Source organism: Canis lupus, chromosome 22 (genome assembly GCF_011100685.1).
Source record: "Canis lupus familiaris isolate Mischka breed German Shepherd chromosome 22, alternate assembly UU_Cfam_GSD_1.0, whole genome shotgun sequence".
In the NCBI taxonomy this organism is placed as follows: Eukaryota; Metazoa; Chordata; class Mammalia; order Carnivora; family Canidae; genus Canis; species Canis lupus.
The window spans coordinates 28,242,563-28,267,635 of record NC_049243.1 but is presented as its reverse complement, the minus strand read 5'-3'; the positions used below and the strand labels follow the sequence as shown (position 1 = coordinate 28,267,635).

The 25,073-nt window shown below is 38.9% G+C and overlaps 1 protein-coding gene and 1 long non-coding RNA gene across 5 annotated transcripts in view; one reads left to right on the top strand and one right to left on the bottom strand.

Annotated features, from left to right (window-relative positions):
• Positions 1 to 14,656, bottom strand: part of LOC119865201 — a 55,317-nt gene extending 40,661 nt beyond the window's left edge. The window contains exon 1 of the long non-coding RNA XR_005376378.1: positions 14,474 to 14,656. This is a non-coding gene — a long non-coding RNA (uncharacterized LOC119865201). The remainder of the gene's footprint in view (positions 1 to 14,473) is intronic.
• KLF12 (Kruppel like factor 12) overlaps positions 1 to 25,073 on the top strand; it is a 591,277-nt gene that overhangs the window by 118,068 nt on the left and 448,136 nt on the right. The gene's annotated exons all lie outside the window — the stretch shown is intronic.

The following is a 25,073-nucleotide window of genomic DNA, read 5'->3' as shown; positions in this document are numbered from 1 at the left end:
TAAAAATAAAAGCCCAGAAATCCTGGATATAGACTTGGCTGTACTGACTGATGAGACTTTGGGCAGTTTCCCTTTAGGGAGGAGGTAGACACATTTTATATAGATGTGAGCACTTTCACCAAGTGTGAATGACATGAAAGGTATATATTTAGAGGTTAGTTGAGTAAAAGGTGGACCTGAGAAGGCATTTTTTTATTACTACTCAACATCAATTTCCCTGCTTCCTCCATTCAACAGACCTAAAATTGTGTTCACATAAACCAACTTTTTTTTTAAGGTTTTATTCATTTATTTGTGAGAGAGCATTCCCAAGCATGAATCTGAGGGTGGGGGAGGGGAAGAGAGAGAGAGAGGGAGAAGCAGACTCCCCACTGAGCAGGGAGCCAGACACAGGGCTCAATCCCATGACCCTGGGATCATGACCTGAGCCTGAGGCAGATGCTGAAACAACCAAGCCACCCAGGCAGCCTCCCATTCAACAGACCTAAAGTTGTGTTCACATAGCCCAGTCTCTTCTCAACTTCATTTAGTCAGTGGTGGTCATCTTGTTCCCTTAACCTGTGGTATAGGGAAGGGTGTGTGATGCAGTTCTGGCCAGTGAAACAGAAGGGAAATCTGTGGGATGGATTCAGAAAAAGATTTTATTACTTAAAAAAAAAAAAAAGACTCATGGGGGAAAAGGAATCTCTTTTTCCATTTGACCTTGTTATGCATGCATATGCTATCTGGAACTTTGCCTACCTTGTGTGACCAGGAAGGGAACTGCACTGAGGCTAAGTCAACAGGAGCAAAACAGAGCCAAAGATGGAAAGAACTTCAGCTACAGTCAAAATGTTATTGAGCCACTAAAGTAACTGGTTTTGAAGCCACCTCATAAGAGCCTCCAGACCTCTCATTATGTGAGATAATACATTTTTATTAGTGTTTAAGACATTTCAAGTCATGATTCTGTTACTTTTAGCTGAAAGACTCCTAAGTGATATTCTTTTTTGCTGTATCCCAGTCCAAACATCTCTTATCACACATGGGAAATCTGGGGTTTAGTGCTTTGTCATAGAAAATATATTGTCTATATGTCATAAGTACATTATGCTTTGTAGGTGAAGGTGGTGCTGGGAACACGTGTGTGTGTGTGTGTGTGTGTGTTTCATGAGGGTGATAAATTGAGAATGATCTATCTACATTTTTTTTTCAGTTTTCCTTGTAACTGAGAATATGTATTTGATAGCCAGTTGGCCAGGGTCAATGGTATAGTGCTTGGTTATGAAATAGATTGAAGTTATGTCAGAGTAGAACATGCTGTCTTGGCCTCATTAAGATGATGGGCTAACCATCAGAAGTTACGCTCACTCTGAGAGTAAATAACTTCATTACAAGCCCTCTCACATGGAGGGAATTGAGAATTCTCCTGCAAGGTTCGATTTTACACTAACTCTATTGCTTTGGACAAATAAATAGCAGAAATAAGGCTTTGCAGATGTGGGTGGCTTGCATGGTATTTTAAGATCCAGTGTTTGTTTTGGGGGATTTTTTTAGCAGCTGAACATTTTCTATAAACATTTCTAAAGTTACTGCAGATAATTTTCTTCCCATTCTATTATATTATCCTCTGCTTCCACCTTTCAATTATTGTGAATATGTAATGATGAAAATAACTACCATAAATAATGCATTGACTTTTTACATCTTCTTTCCAACAAAGAAAAAATTTATACTGCGCTGCAGGGGGAACCAGTGGCAGCTGCTGCACTAACTCAATAGTTGGAGTAGGAACCATTTGGAAAGAAGCATGATTTTTTCCTATTTAGGATGAGATTGGAGGGAATATGTATAATAGCCATACTGATGGCCCACAGTCCCATCCCATCCTCACTGTTTAACAAGATCAATCTGGAAACTGAACAGGCCAAATATCTGGGAATGTCAAGAGCAGTCTGCCTTTCTTTTTCCTTTTCTCTTAAGAGTTTAAGGATTCTCAGGAAGACAGTGAGACAACTCTATGAATTTGCACAACCTTGGACAGAAAATGTAATCATTTCACTCCTTGAGGCAAGGCCTTAATTGGGTAAAATCTTAGCTCACCTTATTCTACAGGGATGGATCATTCTGGAAACAATGTAAGATTTAGAATCAAGAGACCTAGGATGAAGCCCCATTCTACCACTAAGGAGCTTTATAACTTTGCTCAGATAGTTTCACCTATCTCTAAGACAATAATAGCCAAATTATTCACTCATTCATTTCTTTTCTCATATGTACCCTCTTAAAACATTTGAAGTAGGTTATGAAAAAGTATATTGGCAATAATCACCTGAGCTGTTGGAAAAGAAATAGAAAAGCAGAACAAAGGGAAGAGAGAAAGCATGCTAACTATAAAGATTGACACAATAGCTATAAACATTCATCACATTAGAATCTGAGGTTCCTAGAAGCCAGAGCATGAAGGGAAAAATGAGGTTACATGTATTTGGTTTTTATTAGGGAGAGTGAATATCAGTTCCTCTGAGGACATATCGTATTGTCCTGGCACTGATTCTAAAAGAAATTGAAACCTTATAAGGATAACAATGCCCAACTCCCAGGGTTGTTAAGTGCATTAAGTATATATAAAAGTCTTTAGAAATTGAAAACTATTAACACTAATTAATATATAAATATTAATTAAACATATTTCCAGAGACTGAAGTTGAAAGCAGAGAGCAGAGTTTTAATGTCTTAATTCTTTTCAGTGGAAAGATCTCTTTCTACTCCATGCTTTCCTGTCTTGAGAAGATCACACAGGGCATAATATCACTTGTAGAAGGGATTTGAGAGTTTGTCATTATATATATTAACGATTGAGGTTTGCAGTATCTGTGGCCATAAATGTACATACAAAAAAATTTTGCAGCATATGAGGATGAATGGAAAGGACCCACCAATGAGTCTGACTCTTGCTTTCTAGGAAAAATAAAATCACCACTATTTGTTTGCTTTTAAACAATTTGATTCTCATGAAGGTGGAGGGAGAGCCGTACAGCTGTTGACCCCTTGGGCAGTGTAACACAGCTGCTTCTCTGCAAAACTAATTAGTGAACCTAAAGTTGAAGCAAGAAGCCTTCTCCCAAGTGGTTTTCTCACCCACCTCCCTCCACCCCCCAGACAATCTTCACGGTCACCATGTCTCTTCCCTGTCAAAGCCATGCAAAGCAGTATTCTTTGTGCCCGTGTCTCAATGGTCCAGGGATGTCTTCTCTCCAAGTTTTATTTCCTCTTATACCCCAGTTTGAGGCTGCCCTGTGTAGGAGGAGCACACCTCAATACTTTAAGGGCAAACTGTACAGTGTATTCCAAAGTCTGCCCACAGTATTAACAGCAGCTAACAGTTGCATAGCAGTTGAAAAGCTCAGGAAATACTGCCTTATACATAGTTGCATTTAATCCTCACAATTACTCTGTGTGTTAGTTACTGTGTTCTCCATTTTGCAGATAAAATAAGACCTATCTTCCTTTGAATCCTGCCTCTGCTCCTGATTAGCTACGGGTGCTCAGGCAAACTAGTTGATATATTTATGAATCAATGTCCTCACCTATGAACAGGAATAAAATACCTATGGAATTGGGAAAACAGTAAATGAGGTAATATCTGTAAAGCATATTCAGAGTGGCAGTAATAGAGTAGGTATATAATAATGGCAATTATTATTATTATCATCATCATCATCATCGTCGTCGTCATTATATTACCTAAACAGAACTCTTACAGACATACAAAAAGTCACAGTCGTGTTCTATTACAATATTTTCCCAGGTAATATTATTTTCTTAGTAATGCTTTGATCTGTAATTTGAATTAATGGGTAAAATTGTTTTTTTAAAAAAAGAAAGAGTCCCTAAACACAAACTTATTTCTTCAGAGCAAGTATAAAATCTGCTAGGAGGCTTTCTATGAAGTTATCAAAATGTGATTAAATCAGTGAGAAGCGTTTCTGTCCCCTGCCATGGTTGGTTTGTGCTTTGTACTCAGTGCAGTAAATGCCAGGAAGCTACAATACTGCAGAATTAGGAAGTTTCATCCCTAATCTTTTCATATTTTAAGAACCTCGACCCTTAGTGCACAAAACTTTTTCTTATTTGATTAATCCCAGAGGCCTCGGCCTGTCTTCTATGTACCTTCTGGGTTAGATTTACCAAAATAGCTCAGCTTCTTGAGCTCGCTAAATGGTTTAAAGGTGATTTCTCTGAAAACAAGCCACCAGCCTTCTTCAGTAGCCTCCTAATGTGCTGAGTCTTTGTCACCAGTTAGTTCTCTTTCTAATAGCATGTCTCATTTTAAACGGCCAGCCACGGCCCTGAGAACGCACACAAACTGTGGTCTCTGTGTTTGCTGAGCTAGCCCGGCCTTTTGAGCCAGCACTAGGTCAGACGTGGGGAGTGCTTTGATCTTTTCACTGCAAGGCACATGGTCTCTGTGTCAAATATCACCAGTGGCACTATTTCACAAGTTGTTGTACCCAGGTTGGCACGAGGACTGGGCAAGAACTAAAGCTCAGAGTCAGGGATGGATGTACACAAGTAAACCCGGAGAGCCAAGTGCGCCTGTGCCAAAAGAAAGTTGTAATACAGGGAGCAGGATAAGACACAGGGCCAGAGTCCAGTCAGGGGTCAGAGGACAGGAATAGGCTGCCTGGTGCCTAAAATTGCCATCCTCCTGCTAAAGCTGTTCACACTGGACCACCTGTGGGTAGAGTGTCTCACATACAGGGGCATTCGGTGTCTCACAGATGCTGCTTACAGCAGAGATGACAAAGGAGGCATAGAGTTTGAACAGCTGCCCTTTCAAAACCTTACTGCATTTTGAGGCAAATACACCTAAAACTCATTGGCATAAGGCCAGGGCATCCAATGATAAAGTCACCGATCTGTATAGGAAAGGAGATGTGCATTTTATTTTTGATATAACCTTTCTAACCAACTTTGGAAATTCTTGGATTCTAATAGATTTCCAATTTGCCTAAGTATTCTTTCACTTTAATGTCATATTTTAAAAACTTGCTCAGGATAGCTTCATAGATGATTCGGTGAATGCATCCTTTGCATCTTGCATTCTTTAATGAATACTTTTACAAACTATATAAATAGATACGTAAATTAACAAATACTCTGTGTTTGCTCCCTTTTAATGGAATATCACTGTTTTGATGATAATAAAGGGAAAATCTGTTACGATTTTATTATGTAGATGTCAGGAACAATGGAGTGCACTGGAGGATTAAATTCAATGGAGGATTAAATTAAACACGGGATTAAGTATAAAATCATAGTACCTGGCATATGTTAGCTACTCCGTTAATACTAGTTCCTTTCAGAGAAATGAGAAATTCATTTTCATTACCAAATTGACTTGGTTGGTATTTCATATACCTCAGACTCCCAGATTTTTGCTAACTTTTTATTTCCTGTTGAATCCTACCAATCTCTTTTTTGCTGCTGTGGAGAAGTGGGAGAGTAGATAAAGAAAAAACCTTCTACTTTAGGATCTGTGAGGTTCCAGTTTATTTTATTTCCCTAAGTCCAGTTAGAAACAGCCTCTGGGAAAAGGAACTCTTTCCACTTGACCCTATACTGGTTCCAATATGCCCAATACCAAACCTCTAGCCTTCTGTCCTCTCCCTTTTGGCTTCTGTAAGCAAAGGTGGGAGTTGCACCAGATGTTCCAAGGCTCGCCTCTCCCCACAGGAAATGCTGTGGGCAGGGGAGCCAATGCAGTTATGCTCTAATGCATTCTTTGCTTGAGCACCTCTATGCGGTAGCTAGCCGGCCAGATGAAGAGGTGAAGAATAAAGAGAAAAGAATAAATAAGGCTCAGGATCAGACTGTATGAATGTGGAAGAGCCTCGAATTTATGAGAATGGAAAGGCTCAAGGTGGACAGAGAGAAAGATCAATACATAGTTCTAGTTTGGTGAAAGAAAAAAATATAGTCTTGTTTGCCTATGCTTGCTTCTGCATAATTACAAAAGCGCGGTGTCAGCCGCAAATATCTGTGAACAGAAAGAATGGATAGACTCACAGTGTGCGTTGAGCAGGGAAGGCTGGGTGATGTAAATCAGTGAGATATCCCTGCCTCAGTGGGAGAAGAGCCGAATGGGCAGAGATCTGGAAGAGGGTCAGGAAGGTCTGGAGGAACAGAAATGACTGATGTATCAAACATGCAGTGCTGTGTATTTAACATTAGAACAAAGTAAATGGTAGGTCAGGGTCAGAAAAATGAAACAAAACTGAAGGTGATTAGTAGACAAAAAAAAAAAAAAGTGTGTAGGGGGGCAGCCCGGATAGCTCAGCAGTTTAGCGCCTCCTTCAGCCCAAGGCCTGATCCTGGACACCCGGGATCGAGTCCCACGTCGGGCTCCCTGCAAGGAACCAGCTTCTCCTTCTGCCTGTGTCTCTGCCTCTCTCTCTCTCTTTCTCTCTCTGTGTGTCTCTCACGAATAAATAAATAAAATCTTAAAAAAAAAAAAAAGTAGGGGGAAGTCAGTGCAAAAATAGGATAAAGATAAAATAAATCATGAAAAGAAATGTAGAGGGGGAAAATATATGAAAAGTGATATAAGGAGGAATTGGGGTCTTTTTTTTTTAATTGGGGTTTTTAAGATTTATTTTATTTATTTGTTTGTTTGTTTATTTATTTACTTACTTACTTACTTGAGGGAGAGACACAGAGAGAGAGAAAAAAAGCAAGCAGGGGGACTGAGAGGGTCAAACAGATTCCGCACTGAGCTCAGAGCCTGACACGGAGCTCAATCCCAGCACACTGAGATCATGACCTGAGCCAAAATCAAGACTCAGATGCTTAACAACTGATCCACTCAGGTGCCCCAGGATTTTTTTTTTTTAAGATATATTTATTTACTTTACTGAGAGAGGAGAGAGTGAGAGAATCAGCAGGAAGCAGGGAGGGGCAGCAAGAGAATGAGAAAGAGAGAGAGAAAATCAAGCAGATTCCCCACTGAGCACGACCCTGACATCATAATCTGTGTCACGATCCAGTCAGACTCTTAACCGACTGAGCCAACAAGGTGCCCCTATAAGGAGGACTTTTTTATTGTTTTTCTAACAGAAGTAAGCTATTTAAGTAGGAGTGATCATTCCAGCCTTCAATATCTTTTTCTAGCAATTAGTTGTTAATTTCAGTCTTTCTTATGATTTTACCAGGGGCTTTCAGTTTTCCAGTCATTCTCAGATGAAGCATTGAATCTGTGATCTTTCAGAAGCTTTTAGTTTTCAAAAAGAAAATGTTTGTGTATTAGTTCAATATCCTATCCAATTGATACCACCTGAACTAAAAACCACCAATTAAACACCTTCTCTAGATTTTGCCCATAAAGGTCTCTTAGCTATTAAAATTCTTTCTGTTAGTTGCCCACCCAATGGTCATTATCCTTTTCCTCCCTGTTAAGAGAAACATGATTTTGCAATGGGCAGAGATCTGATTTCAGGCAATGCAAGATCTTGATTTAGCCCTAGGTAATGAGTCATGATTGGTCTAAGTCATTTATAATAATTTCATTTTCTAGTGGTTAGGTCCAGAAGTGGGATATGACCTAATACAGGTCAATGAGACATCAAGAGAACCTGGCAATTCCCTTTTAACCTCAAAAGGAGCAAACATGAGCTTTTCCTTTCCTGCTTGTGATATTGATCAAAAGACATAATAAACACAATACCTGCAGATGTGGCAGCTATCTTGCAACCATGAGGCAACAAGTACAGAAGGATGGCAAAGTTGAAAGATGGAAAGAGTCAGGATCCAGGATGATGCCATTTTATAGCTGTAGGCCATTTCAACAAATGTCCAGCTACCAGATGTGTTACATGTGTAAGCCACTATTTAGTTAGGATTTTCTGTTACTTAAACCCAAAAGAATTAGTCTCTCAATTGCATTTAGACTGGGCCATTAATCTATAAATTTCACTGTGTCTTTATGGCCCACTAGTTAAAGAAATTATTTAAATGAACCATCTCAAACTAACATTTTTTTTTTTAAGATTCATTTATTTATTTTAGAGAGAGAGAGAGAGAGAGCTGCAGGGGGGGGGGGGCATGCAGAGGTGAGAGGAAGAGAGAATCTCCAGCAGACTTCCTACTGAGTACAGAGCCCAACGTGGGGCTCGATCTCATTACCCTAAGAAGTGGGATGCTTAACCAACTGTTAATATTAGCACCCAGGCTCCCCTCAAACTAATGTTTTAAAAAATAGTATAGCACACATGCTTGTTGCCATAGATCCAGATAGCTTAAACATAACAAGTTGTTCTACCTGTTTTCATATGTTATCACCTTCTACTGGGAATATAAAAAAGGAAATACGAGAAAATGAAAATATTTGTAAATTGAAGTAAAACCCTAAGTATATGAATAAATACAGATATTTTTAAATGATGTTCCCATTTGACTCCTAATTAATCATTTTGTGAGAATACATAAAGTCATGTCTTTGTAGAGAGCCAAAAGGTGATAAATATACTTTTATTCTACCCTGGGACAAAATGGAGGGGTTAAGTGACCTGTCAGTGATCATTCAACTAGACATAAAAAACCGGGACTAGAATATAATCCTTCTTTCAAACCAAAGTGTTTCTGAAATTCTATAAGACTGACTCCCAAAGGGCGATGTAGAAACACTGTCATGTTACTGAAATATGTTCACTAGAAAGCAGTGGCCAGATGAGGCTTTTTCCAAAATGCATCTCTTTGTATCTTCAATTTTCCCCTCATCTCTTGTTCTTTCTCTTATGCATTTTATCGGTATTTCTTTTTTCATTTTTCTTTCTTATTGTCTCACTATTTCATTAATTTCCTCTATTCTGATCACCTAAACCTTCCTTTCACTTGTTTTCTGATTCCCCATCCTTTGATTTCAGTTACTTCCACTTACTTGTATCTTTATTCTTCTACCAAATCCTAGCTTCAGGTCACTAAGCCCCTTATCCACTTTCTCATCTGAACATAAACTCATAGGACTCTAGCACTCACTTACTGTCTTTATTCTTTTTATTATTTTTGGCTGTTTTTTTTTAATACAGTCTGCTTTCCTTTCTAATCCTTTCTCTTATACAGGCTTTTAAAAAAATACACATTCTAACTTTGTAATTATTTTATTCAGTGTGTCCTGCCATTTCCCAACTTTAGTTGAGCAGTGATAGTGTTAAGGACCTCTAGCCAATGCCACCGCCAACCCACAGATCTTTGCCAGGCATGGGAAATTCAGACTTTGTGAATGCTGAAGAATAGAATGAAAATAAGCAAGCAGAGTCCCAGAGGTAAGAGAGTAATGCAGGAGAGAAATAAAAGAGAGGAGCAAATAAACAGCATTTTATTCTACTATTTCAGAACTATATTATTTCACACACTTGGCACATCCACACACACACAGAGGAAAATGGGCAAGCCTCCAGGTTGTTGGGATTGACTGCTGGAGGAAAGCAAAGGGAACCCCAAAATGAATCATCTGGCTTAATTTAAGAACTGGGTCTGAAAGAACCCAAGTTAAAGGTGAAAGATAAAAGAGATGTTGGTCAAGGTCTCTTCAGTGTTGATCAACCTGTGTTGTCAAATAAGAGGGTTCTTTGTAGTGTCATTCATCCACTGTGTTTGACAAAGGGGAGGACATAGGACATGCCACAGGGAGAAGGAGAATATAATTGGGAAGGGGAGGGGGAACAGCTGACCTGAGCATATAACTTACATCCTTTCCAAGGGAAATCCAATGTTCCTAACTTAGTTGTGATTACAGGTTTTGTTGCTCTGTGATTCCGCAGTAGAAACCTATCTTTTGGAAACGGAAGGAATGTCTGTTCCTGCCACCTGTCCCATGTTCACCCCACTGTGAAATTTGTATACTTTATTAAAAAGAACTCTACCTAACAGTCAAAGTATTTTCTTATAAAAGAACTTGCTAAAATGTTAGCAAGGAAATAAAAATATATTGGTTTAAAATAGAGTACATGAAATATCCTATCTCTAGATTAAACAGGGAATGAAAAGAACTATTTTGAATGTTTCTTATGCCTGCTCTTGACCCTTGAGTCTTCATCTGTGAATATTTTTTGGTGTGTGGTTGGCTTATGTACATGGAGTATTTGGGAGTGAGGAGGGAAGAGATGAGGAAGAATGAAAATTAATCTCTATTTAATAGCTAAATAAATAAACATACAACCATATTTCCACAGGCCACTCTTGGTTGGATCCAAAATTGAGGAATAAGGGTAATGTGCTAGTTTCCTAGGGATGCTATAACAAATGGCTACAAATGTGGTGGCTTAACATAATAGAAATTTACTCTCTCACAGTCTGGAGGCCAGCAGTCTGGAACCAAGCTGTTCTGGAGTCTCTGAGGGAGAATGCATTTCATACCTCTCCTCCAGCTTCCGGTGGCTTCTGGCAACCTTTGGTCTTCCTTGGTTTGCCATTGCATCACTCCAATCTTCTTCATCTTCACATGGCCTTCTTCCCCTGTGTCCCTCTGTGTGCTTAAATCTTCCTCTTCTTTCTCTTATAAAGACATCACTTACTGGATTTAGGGCCCACCATAAATCTGGGATGTTCATTTTCAAGTCTTAACTAGCTACCTCCACAAAGACACTATTTCCAAATACGGTCACTTTCTGAGGTTCAAGGTGTATGTGAATTTGGGGGGATGCTATGCAACCCACTATAGGCTCTAGTAACAATTTTAAAAATACGGCTCAGCACAGATGAACACATTTGAAAAAAAAACAAATTCAACCCCCTTTCCCAAGTCCTTCTAGTCTAGTTTAATGGCGCCCCAGCAGGATGCATCCAAAACACTCTAAAAGTTTTCAAACTCACACCCACACTTCATCCTACAGACATTTCCCACATGAACAGCATGGCCTTCTAGTTACAATTATAATTGTCCCCCATGGTTCCATCATGGCTGCCCCTCTGCTCTGCTCTAGTGAACACCTTGATGAAGAGGGCAAGAAGAAGCTGTTCCTTCCTCCTCCTGCCTGTCAGAACTTTTTAAATTTCTACAAAACAGTGAGCTGTGTGCTTGCACTTTAAGTCCGTTAGAGCAGACCCACATCAGACTCAAATTCAAGCATTCTGGGTCAAAAGTTCTCTTGAGTCAATTACTCAGAATTACTCCTCCCCACTCTCCATCTGCAGTGTGCCCCACCCTTAACCTCTCCCAACCTCTGTAAGTTTCTTCCCTTTCCAGTACATCCACTTCTAAGGAGTGAACCCTGTATCTTATTTCTGAAGGCGGGGCTGCAGGGAAAGAGCCAAAACCTTAAGTGTCCCCTCAACATTTTTTATTTTCCTCAGGCTCATCTGGCACTTACAAACACACTTTATTTGTTCAATGCATTCTGTCCTCTGGAAATGCCCAGCTATGTACTCGGATGAAGAGGAGTCCTTCCATAAAAACAGAAACTTCACTATAGGTGAGGTTCTTAGTTCCTTTCTGTCTCCAGTGAAGAATATACAAGAATGTATCCCTCTTGTTTATATTTAGGGAACATTTTGTTACAGGGAAGCATAAATAAGATGGGTATGAGATAAAGAAGCTAATACAACTGGCTTTGAAAATGAAACCTCAAGGGAGTAGGAGAGTTAAAGGTACTGGCAGTTATTTATCCTTATTTTAGAATATGTTTGTATTTATTTATTTATTTATTTATTTATTTATTTATTTTTTATTTATTTATGATAGACACACAGAGAGAGAGAGGCAGAGACATAGGCAGAGGGAGAAGCAGGCTCCATGCACCGGGAGCCCGATGTGGGATTCGATCCCGGGTCTCCAGGATCGCGCTCTGGGCCAAAGGCAGGCGCCAAACCGCTGCGCCACCCAGGGATCCCAATATGTTTGTATTAAGAAAATAATTGTGAATATTAAAAAAGATGAATATGAGACCTACTAGCTGGTTATTTTAGACTGAGTTCCATTAGGTGTTAGTGTATTGATGTGGTCTCCAGAATGTCCCCTTCAGGATACAGAAGAGGCATATCACACATACAAAGAGTATGGGAGCGCATACCATCATGTCATAGTCCTACAGAAAAGAAGACATTATATTCCTTACATTTTTAAGTTGGATTTCCAGTTCTCTCTGAGGAGCTAATTCACATCAACCAAATTACAAAGCATTGAGAAACCAAAATGCCAATATATTAATTTACTCTGAAAAATGTAACTGCCAGGTAGAGTGTAGTTCTCATTTTGACTAGCTGGAATAGTACCTTCTCAATAGAAACTAGAAACAGTGCCTTGAGAAATAAAGTCAAAATGAGAGGAAATCTGGTGATTACTGAATAGGAGTAAAAGACATCGAATGACCTTCAGGCATACAGTAACTTCTCTACCTTGGGCTTACACATACCTCTCAGATTTCTCAGTTGCTCCAGAGTGGGCTTAAGAAATAACGGAATATATGTATTGTCTAGCTCTCAATTTTCAATGTTCTTTATTATTGTACAAAAGTTTTGGGCAGCCTGACTGGCTCAGCGGTTTAGCACTGCCTTCAGCTCAGGGCCTGATCCTGGAGACCCAGGATTGAGTCCCACGTCGGGCTCCCTGCATGGAGCCTGCTTCTCCCTCTGCCTGTTTCTCTGCCTCTCTCTCTCTCTCTCTCTCTCTCTCATGAATAAATAAATAAAATCTTAAAAAAAAAGTTTCTGTGACTCAAGGGGGCATCTGTCTGGCTCAGTCAGAAGAGTATGCAACTTTTGATCTTGGGGTTGTGAATTGGAGCCCCATGTTGGGTATAGAGATTAATAAAAAAATCTTTAAAAAATTAACACTAAAAGAAAGAAAAAGAAAGAAGAAAGAAAGAAAGAAAGAAAGAAAGAAAGAAAGAAAGAAAGAAAGAAAGAAAGAAAGAAAGAAAGAAAGAAAGAAAGAAAGAAAGAAAGAGAAAGAAAAGAAAGTTTCTGTGACTCAAATGGCACTTGGCATCAAAATTTTGGCATTATTACATACCTCCCTTTCTGATTTTCAGTATACTTTTAAGATTTGGGTTTCCCTGATGAGAATTTAAGAAGGTATTATTATCTTACTCATAACAGACTCTAATGTGTTGTTACATTTTGGGGGAAAAAAAATATCCATTCCCAAAAGCTACTCTCATTCATTTGTGTTATCTATTTCAGTCAGACTGAAAGGTAAGCACCTATTTGGAATCTGCAAGTTCTGTGTATTTACCACATAAGGTCTCAGGTCTCAAGAACACATGTGGATACCATGTGGTCTCCAGGAAACTCGACCCCTAGAAGGAACATGGCCATGTGGGACACACAAAGGACTAGGATTCTGAATATCTGGTTCTGGTTTCAGCTCTGCCTCCGAGTACCTGAGGTATGGGAAACTCAAGCCTGTTTCCTCATACCTAGGCATAACAGGGATAGCTCATTTTCCAATCCCTCTGACTAGCACACAGTAGATACTTATGCTTCTTGAATCAATGAATCATCTCAAATAGCTCTTTTAACTCTAAAAATTTTAATAAAAACTTGGAAAATTAAAATCTAGATTGGTGAGATGCTGGGGTCACTCAATTGGTGAAGCATCTGACTCTTCATTTCAGCTCAGGTCATGATCTCAGGGTCATGGGATCGAGACCCATGTCAGGTTCTGCAATGGGCATGGAGTGTGCCCTAGATTCTCTCTCGCTCTCTCTCCCTCTGCCCTTTCCCCCACTCACATGTAAACTCTCTCTCTCTCTCTCTTTCAAATAAATAAATATATAAAATCTAGATTGGTGAATGACTTTTTACAAATTTGGTTTTCCATTAACAGTAGTTTTCCATTTATTCCCTTAGTGAACATTCATTGCAAACTGCACATGTGTTGGGCAAACACCCTAACCACGAAGAATTTACTGTAATTGATAAGTTCAAGCTTTTCCTTCATTTTCCATATACTTCATACTGACTACTCGATACCTACACAAAACTTTATATTTATTCTAATAATCTCTCTTTACAACCAACTCCTTCTCTACATGTCTCCCTTTCATGATTGCCCCAAGATTTATTTCTGTCTGGGACTCTCACTTGTTTTGAACTCTCTTTTTCTCAGGAATCCTGTTCCATAATCCAAACTCAGGAGTTCAGGAGGAGCAGATTCTTACAGGAAAGCAAGAGTCTGAGTGAGGGATCCCAGTGGCCTTCTACTTACCTAATCCTGGAATGTGAATGGTGCACATCTGCAACACTGGAAGGTCACTCTGGCTTCTCTATCCTAGTGTTAGGTTTGCTCCAAGAACTCAGAGCAACTCCCAAATCTCCATCTTACACTGTCCACAAATCCCCCACAGGGGACCTGGGACGGAATCCAGCCAAACATCCTGCAGCTACACATGTGTCTTCACTCCTACTCCAGCCCCCGCAGCCTTTACAGGTCACTGCCCTCACACAGACCTCCCGGGACCACCCACAGGGCCCTCCCCTGAAGCCCTGAACATACCTCCTTTCCTCCCTCAGCTCTCAGTCATGCCCGAACATGCGCAATCTCGGCTCCACTTATTTCCACCAATGTCATTACGAAGGAGATTTTAAAGAGAAACATGATTTTAAATGTCATAACATTTTAAGATTGAGTAAGAACAAACCAACAAAGTGCAGCAGAAGCAGCAGCAATACACATAGTAATGAGCATACGAATGAAGAGGAGAAGCACAAGAAACTGAAAGGGCTGGAGCTATTATTGTAGGGAGAGGTGTTGATTCTGAGTCAGCCTGATGACTGTCATCTGAGACAGCAGAATGTCTACAGACTGTCTAAGTGTATCCCGGGTCACAATTAACCAAGACCCAAGAAAACCAAAATCCCGTATCACTTAATTCCTGGGCTTAACAGTTTTCTCTGATCCAAACATGTTGGCCTATGCCAACATGTTGATGTGCTCTGTCCCGTATATTAGGGGCAGGATGAGGATTAATAACAGGTCTGTGGTGCAGTGTGGGATTTTATAGTGGATAAACAGGAAGCCTAAGGAATCAGGCAAAATATGGCCATAAATTGACTCTCTCCAATTACTGCCCTGGGCTCTGCTTCTTTGGCCCTGTGCTTGTACCTGTGTCCACCGTGCAGAGCTGCTGCTCTACCTCAGGATGGTTGTGCACAATCGGCTCCTTCCCCTTCTCTGCAAAAGTTAAATCACAGCTATAGAAAAACAAGGGTTTTTAAAATATGACAGTTCTTGATTATTAGAATAATTTAATTTTACAGATGCCTTCAGCCCTGCTATGGGTCTCTTAGCCATGGAATCAGGTAAACGAATGTTTGACCCTATGAGCTTTGCCAGTCCCATGTTAGAAATTTGTCACAAAGAGGTAATTGAGAGAAAACAGGGAGATTCATGTACAAGAGTATTTGTTACAGGATTTTATGTATTTTCAAAATTTGGTGAATAAACCAAATATCAGTTAATTAATAAAATATTAAACATACATATAATAAGACACTATGCAGTCATTAAAAGTACATACTTTTTTTTTTAAGATTTTATTTATTTATTCATGAGAGACAATGAGAGAGAGGCAGAGACACAGGCAGAGGGAGAAGCAGGCTCCATGCAAGGAGCCCGACGTGGGACTCGATCCCGGATCCCGGGATCACGCCCTGAGCCAAAGGCAGACACTCAACCGCTGAGCCACCCAGGCATCCCAAAAGTACATACTTTTATTCATTGATAAAGTCGCCTGTGATTCATTGTTAAATACAAAAAGAAAGTCAAAAAGCAACATGTATGATCCCATTTAGAATAAGTATATACTGGCATATATATATATATATATATATATATATATATATATTATATTATATTTATATACAAAGGTGCTAACCAAAATATCAAACACTCCCTGTCAAATTTCCAACGTGGAATTTCAGGGTAATTTCAAAGTTTTAATTTCTATTTTGCTGTATTTTTTGAAATTTCTAGTATAAAATAGTTTTTTAGGAATGGGGGAAAATCTTAATCAGCTATTTTTATTTTGAAAACAGAAAAGGAAAAGTGTATGGGCTTTAAAATCAGAAGTATTTTCAAACCCTGACTCTCACTAGCTATGTGACCCTGGGCAAATAATTTAACTATGCGGAGCCTTGAGCGCTCCACCTATATAATTATTCCTTATTTACCACAAGTGTTGCTTAAGGACAATATGATGTAGTAGTGGCAAAATGTTTTGAAATATTATTCAATGCATCATTCTCTACTTTAGCTCCTTTATTATGGCAGAACCCTTCTACTACTAAAACTAGTGGGGAAAGCTAAGGCCTATTGCCTCAGGAAAGAGGAGACATAGGAGAAAATGGTGAGATAAACAGAGGGGAATCAGCAGTTATATTTTTGTTTTTGGATTCTAAATTACTGAAGTTTTTAGGTGACAACAGACTTGAAAAGCAAAATATTATTAAAAAATTTCCTTCCAAGCTTTTTTTGTGTTTTTGTACTATGAGTATTTCTTTTAAAAAAATTATTTGAGAGAGAGAGAGAGAGAGAGAGAGAGCACAGAGAGGTAAAGGGAGAGGGAGAAACAGGCTTCCCACAGAGCAGAGTGCCTGATGTGAGGCTCCATCCTAGGACCTGAGATCATGACATAAGCCGAAGGCAAACACTTAACCGACTGAGTATTTCTTTTGAAATAAAATGCTATAGTTTTAAAAGAGAATGAGTGAACCTCAAACTTCCAAATCTCGAAATAGGCCAAGTTCAATTATTTGGTACAGAGTACAACACTTCATTCACTCATTCAACAAATAATTTTTCCAGGTACACTTTTCTAGGCACTGGGAGTATAGCAGTGAGAAAAACAAACAAAAATTCATATTTGGTAAAATAGGCAATACATTTTTTTTCTTGCTTTGATCAATGAGAATTCATTAAAAACTTAGTACATAATAACCAATGTTAGATTGTACCAACAAAGTTTTGTTAGGCAAGTCTTTTGCAATTGATAAACTCTAAAATGTGATGAATCATAGGAAGCTCTTTTTTTATGTATAATATTCCCTTTTTTATTGAGATATAAATGACCTACAACATATATATATGTATATATGTATACATATCCAGATACGTATGTATATCCATATCCATATATATGTATATGTATATATATAAACAACATATATATGTGTGTATATATATGTTTCAGGTATACAGTATAATGATTCAGTAGATGCATATTACAGTAGATATGATCACCACAATAAGTCTGGTTAACAGCCATCACCACACATAGTTAGATTTTTTTTTATGATGAAACATTTAAGATCTACTCTCTTACCATGTCTTCTTAGGATACATCATTTGCAAAGGGGGAGGTAAAGAGTGGAGAGAATGTGAAGTAGCTGAAACTAATGTATTTCTAGTAGGTGATTCTAAATTGATTCAACTCCTATGGAAGAGTATTTGCTACTATAGTGCACAGTGTATCTGGGTACGCTGTGATACAATACATTCCTAGGTATGTTCCCAAGAGACATAGACACATGTATCAGGAGACTTACGCCAGAATACCTGTAGCAAAGATGTTCACTAGAGCAAGAAACTGAAAAATAACTTGAAAATCCATGAACAGAAGAATGGATTAATAAACTCTAGCATTTTCAGATGATGATGCAGATAAATAACTTTGGCAATGTGCAATGTTATGGCTAAATCTCTGAAAGATAATTGTGGCAGATGGTATATTTCAAAAAATGGCCACAATATAATTCCAGTTCCAAATGTTCTTCCAGAAATGCATCATTCCCTTTTCCACAACCTCCCATAACAACAGGTAGAGTCTGTGTTCCTTCCGTTTGAATTTGGGTGGGTGTTTGTGACTGCTTCAACTCATACAGGACAGATGCTATGTGACTTCTGAGGGCTGGCCATAAAAGGCACTATAGCATCTGCCTGGCCCTTGGAACGTTGAGCTGCCTTGTATGGGATCTGACAACCCTAACACCAACAGACCCCATAGGAAGAGGTGGAGAGAAAAGCCTGGAAAAGCTCCATTTTTCTTCAGTCCCCAGCAGCTCTGGTGTAACCACCTCAGGCACTAGAAATGAGTGGCCATGTCTCAGAGATGACCCCAGCTCTAAAAACCACATGGCTCCAAGCACATGGAACCAGAACCTCCCAACCATGCTTTTCTTGAATTCCTGATTCCTGAGACACCATGAGATGTCCATTTGTGTCCATCAACTATAAATGATGGGTGTTTTACACCAAGTTTTGGAGATATGTAATACAGATATAGATAACCAGAATGTTTCCTCTCCCCCACTTCTTCTTCATCTCTATTGTCTTTTCTAATGTATAATAGTATGGCTATAAATGCTAATATTTCTGTTACTTGACCTGTCAACTTTAAATGCTATCTCCTGATTCTCAACCATTACAGATGAAGCAATCAGTAAACTTACTGTAACTCCCATTTCCCCTGCTTCCTCTTCAAAGTTTCATTAGTTACATAATTTCTAAATAGGGCATATAACACACCTATCTGTTTGATCACCATGTTCCCTCACTTCCAATTTCATTCTTGCCTATCGTTGAACAGGTTCAAGGCTACCTTCCCATACACCAACCAGTCCCCAAAATCATCTCCAGGGATTTCATGAAGAAGAATTTATTGGGACAATATTTCCTGTGTTCTGCATGTTCAAACAGCCTAGATAGACTTTTTAGTCTCTATATCTGAAGGATAGTTTGGCTGGATATTTAATCTTTGACTGGCACTTCTCACTAAGGGTACTGTATAAGTGTTTAAGATATTGACAGTTTGGTGCAGGCTATTTATCTGCTGGGAAAATTGATTGTTCTTTTACATATTTTTCTTAGAATATTTTTTCATGATGCTGTAGTACTTGGACTTTTTGCTAGAGGTCATGAAGTTTGGAAGGCTACAGTTGGAGGGCCCCTCCCAGCAGAACTTTTTCTCCTCCTGAACTAGCACAGATGTTGCCTATGTTCTGCACTTATGGCTCACCTTGTGACTCCTTGTTTAGCCCTACCTCTTCTGTTTAATTGAACCAAATGAATCTAGAAGGCCTCTACTACAGCCCTACTCACACCAGTTCCTGACCCATTCTTGTAAACAAGTGGTGTAGAGTTTGCACTTTAGAGAGAGCCCTTTACCTTCAGGAGGTGGTCCAATCTGAGTTCTGGCATACTCCAGGCTTCCTCTTTCTATGTCCGCCAATGGCTTTTGGTTTTAAAATCTTACATCATTTTAAAGCCAGTAGATTATATATATAATATCATGAAAAGGTAAGTTTGCAGGGTCCATTTTTTCTTCCTTAGGCTTTTGCCTTTTTCCTAAAAGAAGGGGCAAGAAAAGCTGAGCTATGGGATCCTTTTATGTCAATATTGTGTCAAGTATCAAAAGCACTTTTGGTTTGTAAGAACTGGATTCAATGGGAAAGAAAAGGATTTCTGGGTTCTAAAAATCCAGAGCTTGGTTCACTCAGAGCACAGATTTTATAATATGCATTTACTGTAGAGAACTCTATGTGATGATTACAGAGCAAGTTCCCTCATTTCAAATAATGTAAGAGAAGAATCAGATGGCTGGAATGAATTGATTTGGAGGAAACACGACTAGATCATACAAAGTCCTCTGAGAAGTGCCCAGAAATCTGTCTCAATTTGGAAGCTAAAGTATAAATAGAAATAGCAGCAAAAATTCTCTATTTGGGAGAGATTCTCAGAGAAGAAAGGACTACAGTTCAGCTTCCCAAGATATAACTTGGGAAGATATGTTTTGGAGCAGTTCTCCAACAGAGCATCAGAAGAGTGAGAAAGAAAGGCTGAGAAAGTTTTCTATGCAAAACTTCCCCATATGCGTGGAAGTGGCACAAACAAGAGAAAAGTAAGAATGTGTAGACTCTGAGACTAGAGGCCACAGACATTTAGCAGATGCCCCAGGCCACTGCAGCAGAGATCACTCAGGTGAGCTACATACAACTCACTGAAGGCCAGCAAGTTTAGAAGACATCACTTAGACCAAACATACTTCCCCAATGACAGGACAATGCAAAAAATAGCAGCGTTCTTCCCAACATATATTATCCCGAAAGAGAAGGAAGGAGAGAAAGTGAATATAAATCTGACTGAATATTTTGATTTGGCCACACATAAGTTGTAAATGACTGAGTCATCTTGAATTACTCAGATTATCTTTTTGCCATCTCGAAAATGGGAGGTACAGAACCAAGTTATTTTCACTTGTAGAGAAATAAACACTATTAGAATTTAATACACATAGGTTAGTGACTGTAATACTTTAAATCTGCTACATGTGGGGCCTTGCCTGAAATTCCAAGGAACATTCGTGCAAGGCATACTTCCACCATGAACTAATTCAAACCCTAGACAAGAATGGGAGCAAGTCAGAACCATGATGCTATGAGAGAACTGTGTGCAGAAAGCCAAAATTCAGACTCCCAAACTGTGATATTAATTTCATTGAGCAGATACTGATAGTCAGCAGAGACAAAAAAGAGGGAATGGGAGAGAGACTTCTATTTAGGGCCATCAGCTCTGGCTCTGAACTGCCAAAGAAATAAATCTCCTACTCATAGGGGGAAGGTCAATTCTAGGGGTACCAGCTTAGGCCATAAAAGTGGTGACAGCAGTATATTTAAAGAGTTTGATTTGGAAGAAGAAATAAGATGCCACATTCAAGCTATGAGGAGTACCCATAGCTAGTATTGTAGAAACTAAATAGACTAGGGAGGACCTTAAGACCCTGCAGAATAAAGAACCATGATGATACAAGAGCCAAGGACTGGTCAGTACTATCATTCCTTTGGCCAGTCCACCACAACACAGTTGATGGGATAGTCACTATTCCTGGGAACCAGTGGATATCCCAAGAGGCTTAGAGTGGTGTTTCATATATCCTTTCCTACAACCCTAACCAAAGACATTTGCCAGTCCTTAGTTGTCTCAACTTTAGGGTAGCTCCTTTTGTAGTATAGACTACCTAGGAGAGGAAAGTGAGTAAAGAGAGATCTTTGGGAGAGGAGTGATGATCCTATAATGGTAATAAGTGACAACATTACCCGGGATCCACATGTAACTCCATAATCTCAGAAACTCTAGGAAGTAAGTCATGGGTAAACAAAACTTGAACAGGGACTTAGCTATGATACTCTTGGCAAAATATTTTTCCCCCTAGGGATGCAAATATTTATTAGGAGGATAAAAGAAGATGATAATGTTTTTGAAAATTAACCAATGCAATTTATTTTTGCAGTCATTCTTAAGTCCTCAGTGTTTTCAAAAATCTGTTTACTGAGTAAATAATAATCATTGCTTTAAGAGGGGGTTAGATCCAATTTAGAACAACAAAAAAGTCACCATTTCATTTTAGGTTTAAAAGGAGAAGTTTAAAAATCCAGAGTAGGCAAGCAGGAAAATAAATTCACAAGGGTCATGTCTAGAAACCCAACATGGTGGGCAACATGTTCAAGGGGATTCTAGAACAAAAGGGAAATAGCTTGGCTTCCCACAGCACTGCAAATGTTCTAGAAAAGGTTTAAATTCAACATTGACCCAAATGCTGTTAACTAACAAAGCTGAATAAGGTCTCTGAGTTCTTGAGTTTTTGACCTGAGAGCTTGCACAGAGAGAATAGGTGGATCAAAGAAGATTTTAAGTTTGGAACAAAGAAGGTAAAAAAGCATGGTCTGACCACTTGAGGCCATTGGAGGGGTATGGACAGTGTGAGGACCAGATATTCAAGTTCAAGAGGGACCAGCTGTGACTTGCTGGACTGAAGGAGGGCAGAGTATAACACCTGGGTCAGATGATCCCTCCTTAGGCAGAGACAATATTTTTACCAGTCCCTCTCTGAACCCTTTTCTGACCAGGGTTTTATTTATTTATTTTTAAGGATTTTATGTATTTATTCATGAGAGACACAGAGAGAGGTGGAGACACAGGCAGAGGGAGAAGCAGAACTATACTATAGGATTGCAAATTAATTACAGATAATTTTTAGACCTAATATTTTGAGTTGGTTATTTTTATTAGCATGTGAAGAACATCTCCCGATGTGAGACTTGATCCCAGGACCCTGGGATCATGCCCTGAGCGAAAGGCAGACACTCAACAACTGAGCCACCCAGGCATCCCACTGACCAGGGTTTTAGTTCAACTCCTAGCTTCAAATAGAAAATAAGGGAGTATCACAAATCGATTTGGAACCTTATATTGATCACAGTGAGTTCAGAAAATTACTAAGTAAACTTGAATCGGCAATACAGAAATTTTCACCATCACAGAATCTGGAAATTCTTAAGTAGTTTGGTTATCCTGGGGAAAAAAAGCATTTTCATCTTAAACACCCAAATTTGGTGATTATTTGAAAATTAAGACCAATATATATGTTAAGAGCAACAGGTATATAGCAAATATTTAATAAATAATAGCTACTAATTATTTTTATATTATTCCATCTTTCCACTTTTATCTGAACTTTACACTTTGGTTTTTTTAACTTTTAGGTCTTAAGAACCCTCCATGAAAGCAAAAATCTTTAAAATGTCCTGTTAGTTTATCAGGTGACACAAAAGTACTCGCAAATACAATTCTTGGTTCTTAGGTAATACAATTATGGGAATGTGGTGGAATAAAAAGACTAATGCTTGAGAAGGGAGCATTCTAGAAAAAATGTATTTAGTTCTTAATCTTGCCTAGAAAGGAAAACAGGCTCATCTGGCCCCCAAGTCACACATGAATTATTTGTACTAGGATGACATTTAAATAATTAATAATGAGAAACTTGGCTTAATATTCCTGCCAACCAGCCTATACTGAGAAACCAAATTTTTAAAAATGGCTTGGGAAGTCTGGGATCAGAGTAAATGTGTTGGGTGGTCTTGCAAGCTATTTTCATCACATTGTATGAGCTCAGTGCACTGCTTTTCTCTCCATTAAAGGACTGTACCAGAACATCTATTTATATTCCAAAGTCAAGCCACCTCTTTCTTGGAAAATACTGTCAAAAATGAAACACTCTTCCATTATGAACTGCCTGTTTTTGTTCTCTAGGGGTGCCACCACTCCTTACTTTGTATTTATTACCTCATCCTTTCCTTTCCAACATGAGTTCTTATAGGATTGCAAATTAATTACAGATAATTTTTTAGTCCTAATATTTTGAGTTGGTTATTTTTATTAGCATGTGAAGAGCTATCTTTATTCTTCATGTCATTGCCACAATGACTCCAAGACTCATGGGAGGTGGGTTACTTCTGTCAAGTGTACTTCCTGAATCATGTGTTTATGAGCTTCAATCATTTCCTGGTCAGAATTCCTTACTGTTTCCTTTGACTTTCTCCTACACTTGAGGATTCTTCATAGTTTGGGGCAGCTTTGTCTATTGACTGTAAATGCCTAATCACATTTTTTTTTCCCAGTTGGAATTATAATTTTAAATGTAAATGGTGATATGAAAATACCCCCAAGTACCACCTTTTTCATGCTCCCAAGACCTATTTTTTAGAACTACTAATCTTCAGTTTTCAGTCTTCCCCCAGAACGTAAACCATCTCCCTATCTACACATTTATAAAATGCCTAAATGAGTTTATATTTATATAACTAATTGTAAATAAACTTGTCACTTATTATATATCCTAAAATTAGTAATCAGAGACAAGCACTACTATTTTATTATAACTGATTAATAATGCTAATAGGAATTTTGTTTTTTTAATTCATGGAAACAACACTCTCTTATTACAAACACCAGTGTTCAATGTATGAGTGCTAGCCTTTTCATGTATGATGATATTCAGGTAGAAGAATTCCTTTGCCATATATTAGAGAGGTATTCATTAATTCAGGCACTCTTCTAGGCAATGTGTGTACATTAGCTAGCAAAACAGACAAAAAGATCTGTCTTTACTGAGATTATGACCTCCTGGGGGAGATAGAAACTTTAAAAAAATGAAAAAATTATGTTTATCATTGATGTTAATATATGGGGAAAATAAGCCAGAGAAGGGACATGGGACAAGGTAGGAAACCTCAAAAGGTTTTGGGATCCCTGGGTGGTGCAGCGGTTTGGCGCCTGCCTTTGGCCCAGGGCGCGATCCTGGAGACCCCGGATCGAATCCCACATCGGGCTCCCGGTGCATGGAGCCTGCTTCTCCCTCTGCCTGTGTTTCTGTCTCTGTCTCTCTCTCTCTCTCTCTGTGACTGTCATAAAAAAAAAAAAAAAAAAAAAGGTTTTAAGAGGGAAGGCCTTATTGACTAGTGAACAGACAACCAGAGGTGAGGATATGCACAGGCAAAGATCTATGGCCTAATCCTATGAGACAAAGGGAATAGCAACTGCAAAGCCCTGGGGCAGGATGGCCTGCTGTATTCAGGAACAGCAAGGAGGGCAGAGTGAGTGGAAATCTGTGAAGGAGATAAGATCTGTAGCTTAGTTTTAGACAACTTCATTTTAGGTGGCCATATGTGTATGAGTTTAGCTATAGAATAGACAGTAGGATATATCAATCTGGAGTTAGGTGCCCCTTCAGATACACATTTGAGATCTATCAGTATCTAGATGGCATTTAAAGCTACAAGACTGGATAAGATGACTAAGGGAGTAGGCAGAGAGAATTAGAAGAGCCAACAGTGAGTGTTTCTGACATTGAGCTTAACGTTGGAAAAGTGAGTTGGGTAGGGGGAGAAAGTAAGAGAATGTGTCCTGGAAGGCAAGGGGGAAAATGTGTTTCAAGGAGGAGAGAGTGTTAAACTATCTCTTGATGTATCTGTGCCAAGTTCTACTGATAGATCAAGGTGAAGACTGAGCATTTGCCACTGGGTTAAACACTAGATGTAATTTTTGTTGACCCTCACAAATGTGGTTTTTTAGAAGAGCAGTTGGGTATGGAAATCTGAATTGGTTTCAAGAGTATGGGAGAAGAAAAATTGAGTACAGAGAAAATAGGGCACTTCTTGGCAGACCTTTGTTATCATGAAGAATAGAGATCGGGCAGGAGCTGGAGGAGACCTTGTGGACAGGAGAATGATTTTACAACTTTTTGTCTAAGACTTGGTAAATG